Genomic DNA, 12,750 nt, shown 5'->3' with positions numbered 1-12,750 from the left:
CACCATCTGTGACCGTTGGCTTTTCACCCCGTCTTCAAGTTTGGAACGATTATAAACACTTCTGCCTGCAGATGTTGTCGTACAACACGTCATTCGAACTAGTTCTTTTCCAGCATCGCCTTTAATCTGCCTAAAGTTCTTGTGTTGAGTTTAACATTTGTGAACTTTTTTACATTAATTGGCTTAATGTTGTTGGCATAAAAGAAGATATTATAGCTGCCTTTTCATTGTACTTTTATGGCCAATAAAAACTTTCTGTTATGATGTAACTGTGTGTTTTAATGTGCTTTACTGGGTTGATGGTTTCTGATGCTGCAGTACCAGTATTATGATCAACTCCTATTCTGGTGTGACTGTGACCTACATCTGTGAACATGACCAAACGTCATGGCTGCCTGCTAAAAACGCAAAATATAAAATGTGCAGCTGCACTCACTCACAAGACACGCAAATACATAAACATCAGCATCATCTGGTCTGACTCATACATGTGTCATTTAATTTGTCTTTGACAGTTTTTAGGGCTTTCATTTGCACTCATTTCCTCTGATGTTTACATGTTGATTTCTATTAAAAACAATTCGACTTGACACCAAAACCTCCTGGTGAGAAGAGGTTTCGCGATGTATTTGACAGGGCTGTGGAAGAGGAATTAGGCTTTTGGGGGTTTTTTCTGTACAGGTCAAGCTAAATCAGCACCATGTGTGTTTGAAGGTACAGTAAATCCAGTACTCTGCCCCCGGGGTTAATTTTAGGGAGGGTGGGATAAACACAAAGCTGACTAAAGGCTGTTCAGGAGTCCCCACCCTCAGGGGAGACATCAAGAGGTAAAGTCAGCATACTTCATGTATGGAGTCAAAGTAATATGATTCCCTTTCTTTCACTCCCTCCCTTTCATTGTGTTTATGTGCGAACATGTGTGGAAAAATATGGCTTTTTTTCAGCAAGTGTATGTAAGATAGTGTGTTTTCAAGACATCAGTTTAATTTGTGCATGTGATGAGTAGGAGAGGTTGAGGCCTTTATAACTTTATTGACTTTATAGGACAGTCTCTCTCCTTCTCTGCTATGTTTTGTGGAAGATCAGGAGCATTACAGCAGCTACAATCCAGCAGACAATAAGTACATTTCCATCCACCTGTTTGAATGTGCATTTTCAATTTGCACATTAAAAAACCAGTGTAAACAGCGGAAATTCAAAAAAAAAACTTGTCTGAGGTGGAAAAGTTGGTGTATTAATAAAAACAAAAAATGTGACAAAGTACAATGTAAACAGACTTAGTGTATAAATCATGACGTACATGAATCACGTGACCTAAACATCACTGGAGAGCTGAAAACATCAGATCTATGTGGAGCGATGATTACAAATGATTACATGAAACAAACAGAAATGTCATATTTCCATCATGTTTTCCATCATTTGAGCTTTGAATGCCGCTTTTTTTAATGACATCATCTCGATGTATCCTCTTCTTCTGCAACGGTTTAATGGCACCAACTGGAGAATTAGCGCCACCTGCTGTTTATGTCCTAATATTTTTCTTCTTGTCAACAAATCTCAGGTTTGGAACTAAACCAACAATGAACTGATCTACTAACAAGTATTGTGTGTGTATCCAAAGCCTGATATATCTTATTCCTCCATTGTTGTCCAGAAACTATTAAAAACACGCCAGTGAGCCACCCCGCTGCACTGGGTGACATGTTCCTTCATTATGAAGAGTTTGTGTTGTGTTATTTTCTGCATTTTACAGACCAAACTATTAATTGATCATTGGTTGCAGCTTCACTTTACAGTAAAAAGGGAGACTACTTCATGACACATTATTGAGATTTTGGGGCTTTGTTTAAACTAAAGTTAACAGTTTTTAACAGCAGCAGATAAAAGGTAAAAGGATTGAAATACAGCGGTTCATGGGAAATGTAGTCATATTTTAAGAACGCAATAACACCACTGGCAAGACATCAGTGCTACCAGTCAGTCTATTCACTGGCATGCCGATATAAAGTGCATCTTCACATATAAAAATGTCCATAAATCTTCATGTCCCTCTGTAAATCTGCATGTGTTTGGTTGAGTTAAAGCTTCAGACTCAAAGCAACTGTGTGAGGATAACCCAAACTCTGAGGTCCACGCTGCCACAGCATGCAAACCCGACCCATCAAAGAGCCTGTTGAAGCCGTCGTCAAGCCTGTGCAAACATGAGCCAGCGCCAGGGAGAAAATCCAGCCGCACCGACAGGAAACGGCAGCAGACTCTGGTGACGTGTTAAAGAGACCTTTCCTCAGTTTTCCCCTAAATGCAGCAAATTCCTTTCAACTGGGTCAAGCTGTGTGGGCGTCTCTGCCTGTGTGCTGTTTGTGTGTGTGTGTATGTGTGTGTGTGTGTGTGTGTGGGAGTCAAAGAAAAGTGTGATTAGTGTGGTTTTGGTCTGTTGTATTGATTGTAATATCTTATTATGATGCAAGGAAACAGACAGCTAACAGCATTTTACGGTATTTATGTCGATTTGTTAATTTTGCTGCCATTTATGAGTCTGTAACTAACAAATGCACCAAATTATGTAAACCATGAGCTGGTTCCACCTGTGACTATTTTTTGTACTTTCTAAAATGTTGTATATTCATGTTAAAGAAGACAATTAACTGATCGTTAAGCCCTTAGTTACGGTTGTCAAACTTCCTGTTCTTGCACAAATTATGTTTACACTGATAATTAAAAAAAAAAAACAACTTTATTTTTATTGCTGTTTGAAATTACAATAACTCACAATTTAGAGGACTTGTAATCCAAAACAACAAAACAAAAAAGAAGACATTAACTAAAGACATTGTTATAATAAGTTATAGCTACACTTAATTTATACTGTAAATACACTCACCGAGCACTTTATTAGGAACACCTGCGCAATCCAATACAACAGCTCTGCCATAAATTCTGCTTTTACAAAACTTATACATTTTCAGTTTTGTTGACATTGTCAGAAAGGTGATAATTTTACTTTATATTTATTATTGAGGTTGGTGGTGGTCATGTACTGGAGTGTGTTACTGTATTGAAAGGCGTTCCTAATATTTTGTCTACGCTTTTAACATACATGAGGAGGGCAAAATATTAGGGACACTCATCCTTTTTCCTCTCCTCTCTGCAGGTTTATGAATGTGTCAGTATGTTTCCACTGACTCTGTGCAATTGTGGCACCTCTAAAATTTGACGCCTTTTCTGTCTGAACACAGTTGTAACTTTGACTAAGAAAAAGTACAACGAGGTAGTGTTTCATACACGAATATAAAATATGTGCAGTATAATATTGAATTTAAACTAATGGTGCAACCATGGAAAAGTAACACATTGGATTCAAAGAGTTCAGTCGATGTAAACATGATATAACTTAATCAATTATTGGAATGAACACATTAGGGCTGCAACTATTATTTTCATTACTGATTAATTGATTGTCTATAAAATGTGAGACATCGCCAAATGTCTTTTTGTCCAGTTCAAAGTCCAAATATATTTGTTTTACTATGATATAAGAGAAACAGCAAATCTTCACATCAGAGAAGCTGGAACCAGAGAATAAATGGAGTTAAATCAATCTTTTTATCTTCTGCGGGTAGACTAATTTTAAGATGAATATTTTGGGGTTAAAGGGTTCGTTTCAGTGTTTTCCTCAGATAAGACATGAATAGGAACAGACACTTACAGTAACTACACACAGGATCTTTTCAGAGCACAGCAGGACTCTGTCTGATTCCTGGCAGTCTTCATCATAATATTTACTTCTAATGAGGCTGCGGATTAAAGGGTTAGTGCACTCAATTCCTCCATATTCCGGGAGAAACTCTATACCCAGCAAATCTGATCTGGCGTGTCAGACCGAAAATAGCTCTGAGTTAAAAAATAGTGCAGTGGTGTGGTGGTGTGTTGTTTCAGGTACAGATGAGAAGATGAAACAGTCCAGTCAGGCTATAACACTGCACAGTGGATTGTCATACCACAAAGAAGGATTTTACAACTATGAAAAGTTATCTCGTTCATCTGACGTAAACAGTAGATTTACACTGCTCAGTATTGTACGCTTGCAGGTATCTGATTGGCCAACACAGTGGGTTGTTAGATGATGTCAGAAACCTGAAGAGATTATGATAGATTTAAGCAGAGGGCAGCTGAAAATGAGAAAGAGCTTAAATTCCTCAAAATCACTTCCTGCTAGCCTTAAATGGCAAAGTAATGTTGACAGAATCTTAAATTTGGGTCATTGGAGATGATTTTTTTTTTTTTTTGCAGAAGCTCAAGAACTTTATTTTCCATCAACTGTCACAGTTTGGTATTCTGTGGTTTGTTTGTTTGACTGCTGCTGAAACTGAGAAATAGTTCAGACTGCATCTAAAATTACTGGCAATGTATAAAGTTCGGCTTCACCAAACGTCAGAGGAACGATAGAGATGATTCTTCAGCTTCAAAAGAACATTTGATACTTTAATGGCAGTTTTGGCGATTTAGGTATGTTTTCTAGGTAGCCATAGTCTGTGGGTCACCACTGTGGTCCAGACTGAAATATCCAAACAACTGTTGGATGAATTGCCATGAAATTCTGTACAGACATTCATGTTCCTCAGAGGACAAACCCCTCTGACCGTAGTGATCCTCTGACTTTTTATGTAGCGCCACCATCAGGTCGAAGTTTTAATTTGTCCAGTCACAACCAAATAACTGCTAAACTAATGACATTCCCATCAGCCTCAAGCGGCATTACGCTTCTTTGAAAGCATATTTTCTGTTAAAAATTATTTGTGTATATATGTGTATATTTCTAGGAGGCAGGTTTGTCTCTTTGAGCACTGATAAATCTTCGTTAATACTTACTTTTGGTAAAAAAAATCTATTTCAAAAATCAGTTTGTGGAGCCAGTTGGAAATGCACACACCAGCTGTTATTGTGTGTGTGTGAGTGGGTGTATGTGGGTGTATGTGTGTGTGTGTGTGTTTATGTGTACATCTTCCCTCTAGCCATAACAGCTTAGCTTGCTGTGATTAGTTTAAGTGACTAAGCTCCGGCCGTAGGACGCAAATAACCGAATGCTCTTTACTGTCGTGGTTTCCAGGAAGAAACACACACAAGTGTGTGTGTGCGTGTGTGTGTGTGTGTGTGTTTATCTGCTGTTGAAAGAGTGTGGCCTTGACTCTCACAAATTTGCCTTTGGTTGTTTTCATTGACTCGTACATAACCTCCGATTGGCCAGAAATTTGGGTAACGACCTTCTTCCCTTCAGTGTTGACTTATGTGAGGTCGAGCAGCCAGTAGCAGAGGTCAACAAGAACTCGGCCGGCGTCACAACAACCTGTCAGTGAACTCTGTCAGAACTGATTTGTAGAGTTCTTCATTAAAGCTGTTTTATATTCAGCTTCCAGCCTAAAAACTGCTCGTCTGCGCTGAATTATTTGAAATATCTCCACAACTATGTGATGGATTTCCATGAAATTTTGTACAGACATTCATGGTCACCAGAGGATGAATCCTGCTGACTTTGGTGACTGCTTGACTTTTCCTCTAGCGCCACCGTGAGGTTGACCTTTGTGGTTTTGAGTGAAATATCTCAGGATTTCCATGGGATTGGTTCACACGTTCATGTTCCTCTCAGGATGAATTGTAATAACTTTTCCATCTCGCATGATCATCAAGTCAGAATCATTTTCATTCAATATGGATCCGAATAATCTTGGTTTTTACAGTCTGGCCTTTACGTGGCTTTGGTTTTAATTCCAAACAGTTTCAGTCCATGATGTGTTAAATATTTATTATCTGTTTAAACCACATCCTGGTTTAAAGTTGCCCTGTGGAGTTTTCTTGTAAACAAGCAAAAGTTATATTTAGTGTTACCAGATCTCAAGTGTTTGCATCCTTTGGGTGTAACAAAAGTGCTGAGTTCATTTCCTTCCTCATGAAACATTTGCAAAGTGGATTTTTCCTGCAAGTTTGAAATCTGCATTGTTTACATCCATGTTCACTAACCTGCAGCCTTCTTCTTCTCTGCCTTTGTTGGCACATTGTTGCATTTCTTGCTGTATTAACGCAGCGTGTAGATCAGTAGAATAGTGTGAAACTATTTGAGGAACTTATATCATGTGTGCATGTAGGTACAAACAAATTGGGGACTCATTCATAAAAAAAATAGCTTCATAGTGCTCCTGGAGGACAAAAACCACAGGATACTGTCAGGTTTGTGATGTATTTATTGTAGGTGGGTCACACACTTTCCTTTTACATTAAATGCACAAACAGTTGGAGTATGTTGACTTTCAGTTTCTTTTCCATTAACAGGTTTGATGAACTGTATGAAACTGGGAGTTTTGTTTCTGCATCTTCGAATCTGAGACACACAGTTTAAGATGTTCATTCTCTATCACCTTTTAGAAAAAGTCACAAAGAAAAAGTTGTTGTCACACACATACTTATCATTTCTACAAAGCATCAAGAAGAAAATGGAAAACAAAATCTGAACTAATGTCACATAAATTATTTTCATAACCACCAGCTCTATTTGTCATCACAGTAAATGGACTGCAGTTACGAAGCCCTTTTCTAGTCTGAACGACCACTACAAGCACTCTGCAATACATGCTAACATTCACCCATTCACACACACAAACACACACACACACCCAGAGGTTCAGTATCCTGCTCAGGGACCCTTTGACATGCAGACTGGAGGAGCTGAGGATCAAACCACAGACCTTCTGACTGATGGACGACCTTCTCTACCTCCTGAGCCACAACCGCCCACAATCATAGCTTTGCTCATTCGCCTTTTATTTCTTCTTCTTCTTTTGTTTTAAAAATAGAATACAACTTTATTGTCTTCACTCAGGGGAAAATTGCCTTTGGCTCACCAAAACATAAAAGCAGCACAATATATGTAACATGTACAACAAATGTAGTGACAAGATAAACTACAGGTCTATAAAACACATTAAAGTGCACAAGTAAAAATAGATAAAACATCTGAAACAAAACATAAAACATTTTTGACTCATTTTCCTTCCATACAGGTATTTTCTTGTTTACTCATTAAATGTTCTACAGTCTTTAAACACTGCAAACACAAATATAGTGAATTCTCATTTTGACGAATGACATTTTAAAAATAAATACCGTTGTGGTCTCGTGGTGTCGAGCTTTTCCCACAGATCTGGTTCTCACACATCTATATACTCACAGACGTACAAGCAGAAGCATGTGGAAGCGTTTAGAGCTGGCAGCCCCAAATCACCGTGTCCTCCGTCACCCTTAAACACCACCCTGAGAGGGCTGTGAACCCGGTCACAGAGGTCAGAGGTTGAATGAGACGGGATCGAGTCCAGGCCTCCCAAGAAACAAACAGCAGCGTGGCAGAAAGAAGGTAGAGATGAGAAAATCTTCCAGTGGTATTTTTCCTTCTAAAGTTATTGATCCTCAAGTAATTTTGGATTAAATAACCTCCTAAAAGTCATGTGATGCAACGTAACAAAGGTGACAGTCTATTAAAATAATGAAAGATGGATTTTCTTTTATTTATGAGGATAAAAATATAAACCACTTGTTGCTCTGAGTGGCTTCAAAACACTCCATACGTTATTGACGAAGGTATTAAAGTAATTATTCGTAAAATGATAAATGTCTGCTGCTCTCTTTAGATTTTATATACAGTCTTTGGATCCATCATAAAACCAGTTTGTGGAAGCTGTTATTTAGTATTTTCTCCCCAAGGAAAACATATCTGACTGGCACACAAAGAGCGCCACCTACTGAAACTTCTCAAAACATTACTTGTAAATTTTCAAAATATAACCAAACGAATTTTCAAAATAAAACAGTTTTTCTCCCAAATTATTGACTTTACTGTTGAAATCTCAGGTAATGTTTTTCCCCTGATGATGGACGTAACACTCATATGATACCACTTAGGATAGAGTGAGAAAATATGTGTTTTTGTGATTCAAAGAGCTTTTTAAGGTTATGGGACAATCGTAGTTACACTTTTTTAAAAAACTGTCTCGACTCGTGGTTGGAAACAGGAAACGAACAGCAAAGTCTCCTTTGGCAAAGTCCGCTGTTGGGTTTACTCCTCCGTCCACCCTCCTCCAGAACCTCCTCCTACCTTAGTTAGGGTTCAGGTTTGGTTAGGTTTAGGCACAAAAACCACTTGGTTTGGACACCTGAGCTGCAGGGAAAGACACTTGGTTGGACGCAGGAAACAGGAGGCGAACAGTCTCCTGCAGCAAAGGCCACTTTTTGCCTTTTTACCATCTTGCCGTCGGACTCAGAAGTGTCAAACCAACACAACAATAATCAGATCAAAATCATGTCAGGTATTTTATAAACATGTTTCTTATTGACTAACTACACAAAACGCACATCTTACTGTAAAAAGCTTCTTTACGAGGGTTCAGAAGTCAAACATTCATCACCTTTTGTGTCTCTGTTCCATAACGTCTTTCATTTAAAATCATTTTCTGTCTGGTTCTGTTTCTCAGCTGCATCTCGTCTCTCTTTGTCTGTCTTCTCTCTGGTCTGGTAACAGTATCTCTCTCCCTCTTTTCATCTGGGACATTATAGGAACCTGATCTGAAGTTCTGCATTCCTGCAAACAAAAAAAGAAGGAGGTGTTACGAAAGGGAGCACGAAGAGGGAGGTAAAGAAAACACACAGATCAACAGTTTCAAAACAATTCACCCTAAATCTAGTAAAAACGACAATTAATATGAAAGTAACGCTAATTTGTGTAGAAGTCCTCATCACCTCACACTGAAACGATGCCCGAGTTAGATCCCTCACAGACCTCATTGTTCAGTTTTAATGAAATGTGCTGTTGACAGTGACGTCTGCCGTATTCAGCTGTCAACACAAGTTCAAAAACTCAACACGTAAAACTAAAACAGTCGGTGTGGCTCTGTCAGAGCCGCTGTGAAAACACATAAACAATCTGAAGGTTTTTATATGAGATCAGATAAAAGAGGAATTTTGTGAAAACGTCATACAATTTCATCCCTGGTTTGATTCCAGCCAGAGACTTTTGTTTCCTGTCTGCCTCCTCACCGCCCACCGACCAATAAAAAGGCAAGAAAAAATAATATTAACAATAATCTTTAAAAAAAATCACAATATTTCAAAAACGGTAGTCCTAAATTGTAATTTAATGACAAAAAGCTGAATTATTCATTTAATGATTTTTTCTGTAATATTACGTATATTTCTCATCATATTGCAACTTTTTTCATTTTAAATTTTAGACTTTTTTCTTCAAATATTGACTTTTATATCAAAATGTTATGACAATATTCTTGAAATAATCCCATTTTCATCTCATAATATTATGACTTTTGTCTCCAAATATTATAACTTTTTTCAAAATATTACCTTTTTTGTTAAAAATTTTTTGACTTTATTCTTAAAATATGAACCTTTTGCTCATAAATGTTTGAATTTATTCTTGCAGTGACCTTAACACCATATTTTTCTCACGATATTTCAGATAAAGTGAGAAAATCTGTGTTTGTGTGATTAAGGTGAACACTCCTGATATGACCTGAAAATATCACATTATAACATTCAGTTCAGTACTTTATTGTCTCACTGGAGGATATTCGGCCTCCAGCGGAGCAAAGATAAACAACGACAACGAACACACAAACAGTACAACAATAAAATCAATAAAAGATGGGTTTTGTATAGGATTGGATAAGATAAATACAGTAGATATGGTGCTAAGTGTGAACAAAAAGTGAATAGGTGCAAGGTAACGTGCAAATTAAACATGCTTACTGCACTGGGGACAAAGGAAAATTGAAATCTACTGCATGTTGCCCCGTGAAGCCTGCAGCTCTGACCTGAAGGGAGAAGATCAAAAGCCTCAAAGAGAAGATGGTGAGACCTGGAGATAAAAGATGTCTGATAAGGAGGACTGCTGCGTGCCGACGATCCTGCTGAACCACCTTAACAACGTTGCCCCGTCTTTTTTTGTTTTTGGACATTCAGGTTGCCGTACCTGGATCCCGGTGAAGGTTAAAACTGACTCAATGACAGATTTATAAAATAGCACCATCAAGGAAGTAATGAGAGTGAAGGAGTGTGTGTGTGTGTGTGTGTGTACAGTAACTACCAATCAAGTCTATTTTCAGTGTATATAATGTGAAACAGACCCACTCCCTGATCTCATTATGTTCTTCACACACAGCCTCAAAAGCACAAATACTCGCACGTTATTTTCCATTTTTATCTCGTGTTTGTCGAGCGTATTGTGAACGTGGTGAAATGTGTCTTGAGTAAACTCGACTATGTATACGTGAGAATAGCAGAGCACTATGTGCCCACAGATGTTTATCCAACTTGATGACTGTCATTCCTTTCCAATGTCAACATCAGGAGACGTGCTGCAGATTATTCAGGGACACTTTGTTCCATCCGAGTGAATTTTGATCGGATGGCAATCGACAAGTTAGATCGATAATTACGGGGATAAAAACACGTCCTCAATTTAACAGACGTTCACACTTTCAGTAACTAAACAACAACGTTACCTGCAGACAGTGTTGAGTTGTGAAACTGACAGAAAGATCATGAAAGTGACAGATTAACCACTCGACACTCCTCTGGGTGGAGGTAAACTTTAAGCGAGACTTTACGGGGGAAATAAGTAACTTAAGCTGTAATTCAAAAGAATTACAAATGAGTTTCATTTCATCTCAGTATCCTCTGATAATAAAAACCTGACAGACTGTTCTCACCTGTACCACAGCAAAGGAACCCAGTAAAATCTCCAAATATTACTACTAAGTAATATTTTCAAACTTTATCAAAATATCACAACTTTTTAAGTCAAAGTATTTTCTCAAATTATTTTGAATTTATTCTCAAACTATTACAACTGTATTCTCAAAGTATAGATCAAAAGAATTATAAATAAATGAATAAATAAAGCACTTTTTGAAAATCACTACTCATAGAGCTGCTAGAATGACTGTAAGTTGTGAGAAGTTACCTGCAATTTCAAATATTGATCACCAAAAGATCCTAATTACCATTAATGGTAATATACATGCAGAAAGGCATGTTGTAGTGAAGGATGGAGACTGTTTACAATATATCACACAATGCATCGTCTGCAGCATGTTCAGAGGAAGCTGCTGGGAGCGTGAAGCACCACAGAGACAGTCGGTGGTTTCTCTGTGGTTTCAATGCTGCAGCTGCTTCAGAAAACCGAGAAAAAGTCCGTCGGTGTTAAATGAGAGTGTATTTCTTTAAGGTTGTTGCTACATGAAAGCAAGTCCTGGCTTTTCTCATCGCTGAGGTTAGAGTTAGACAATGTGAGACAGTGGATTTCCCCCCCCTCACACATCTTCACGCTCTGGTTCATGCAGAAAAACCGAGCTGCAGGAGGAAACCAAAGATAGCAGCAGACATCAGATCATTTACAGTCATACATCTCTCTGTTGTGAGAGAAATTCTGCTGAACACATTCTTCTTTGTAACCAAGGTTGTACTTTTTGTGAAATTATTTTGGATAACAGGACGTGCTAGCATGGATTTCAATAAAGTCACCAGAAACAATCTTGTAAGTAGATTTCTAACTGACGTTCAATGAAACAGGATGATAATATGTGAAAGTGTAATTTATATGGTGTCCTCCCAAGAAAACCCACAAAACAGGTCATAATGTCAGTCGCCCAAAAACAGCCTATAATTAGTTTGAGTGACAGCTGCCATCTAGCGGCTGTAGTAATTGTGAGGTGGAGCAGTGGTGCAGTTCAGATGACGTATGTATATGTGGACAGATTTCCTCATTCAGAGGAGGAGGGTGGATGGAGGCATTAACCCAACAGTGGACTTTGCCACAGGAGACCGTTGTTCATTTCCTGTTTCCACCCGCCAGTCAGGACAGGCACTGCAACCATTTTTTTCTGCCATTAAACTAGCAAAAGTGGATTTGGACAGACCCTAAATTATACTGCATTTTTTAAAAACTGTAACTATGATTGTCCCCTACCCTTAAAACACAGGTTCACAATTTTTCAAGTGTGTCTTAAAGCAACAGTCAGGGGCCCAAATGAACAGTGAAACATGTTTTTCTTGCTGTAATCATTCCTCCTGTTCATACCAACCATTAGAAGATCCCTTCATAATGACCTTACAATAGAAGTGATGGGGGACAAAATCCACAGTCCTCCTTCTGTGCAAAAAATGTATTTAAAAGTTTATCTGAAGCTAATATGAAGCTTCAGCGTCCAAATGAGTCAAATCAAGTAGATATCTTTCAACATTACAGTCTTTTTAGTGCCAAAGTTCCTCTTTTTGTTACTATACTTCCACCTGCAGCTCAACAGGGAAACACTGTCCGAGGAAACACAAAGAGGGAATTTGATGCTAAAAAGACTGTAAATGTGTCAGATATCCACTTGATATGACTAACTCAGACTGCTGAAGACCAGATCAACTTTTAAATGACTGTGTGGACACACTGTGGATTTTGGCCTCCATCACTTACATTGAAAGCACATTTGAAGGATCTTTTAATATCCAGTATGAACAGGAGGAATGATTACAGCAAGGAAAACCTCTTTCACTGTTACTATGGACACCTGACTGCTGGTTTAAGACACACTGGAAATATTTTGTACCTGTCCTTTAACCCCGTGGTTATTATTGTAGCCGTGATGATGAAGGTGACCTAACTTTAAAGAAGTTGTAACTTTAACCCACCACATGTTT

General features: G+C 38.2%; 1 long non-coding RNA gene across 3 annotated transcripts; it reads right to left on the bottom strand.

The window, feature by feature from the left end:
- Positions 1-6,221: 6,221 nt before the first annotated feature.
- On the bottom strand, positions 6,222-9,246 carry LOC137182207 (uncharacterized). 3 transcript variants are annotated; one of them, XR_010928274.1, is made up of 3 exons: positions 8,785-9,244; positions 7,159-8,626; positions 6,222-6,830 (listed from the first exon to the last, which is right to left on the bottom strand). It is a non-coding gene; the product is annotated as an uncharacterized lncRNA (long non-coding RNA). The 3 variants fall into 3 exon arrangements; XR_010928275.1 differs by having other exon boundaries at positions 6,222-7,369; positions 8,454-8,626; positions 8,785-9,236; XR_010928273.1 differs by having other exon boundaries at positions 6,222-8,626; positions 8,785-9,246.
- Positions 9,247-12,750: the final 3,504 nt, after the last annotated feature.

This window comes from Thunnus thynnus, chromosome 4 (genome assembly GCF_963924715.1).
Source record: "Thunnus thynnus chromosome 4, fThuThy2.1, whole genome shotgun sequence".
Lineage (NCBI taxonomy): Eukaryota > Metazoa > Chordata > Actinopteri > Scombriformes > Scombridae > Thunnus > Thunnus thynnus.
This window is presented reverse-complemented; position numbering and strand designations above follow the sequence as displayed.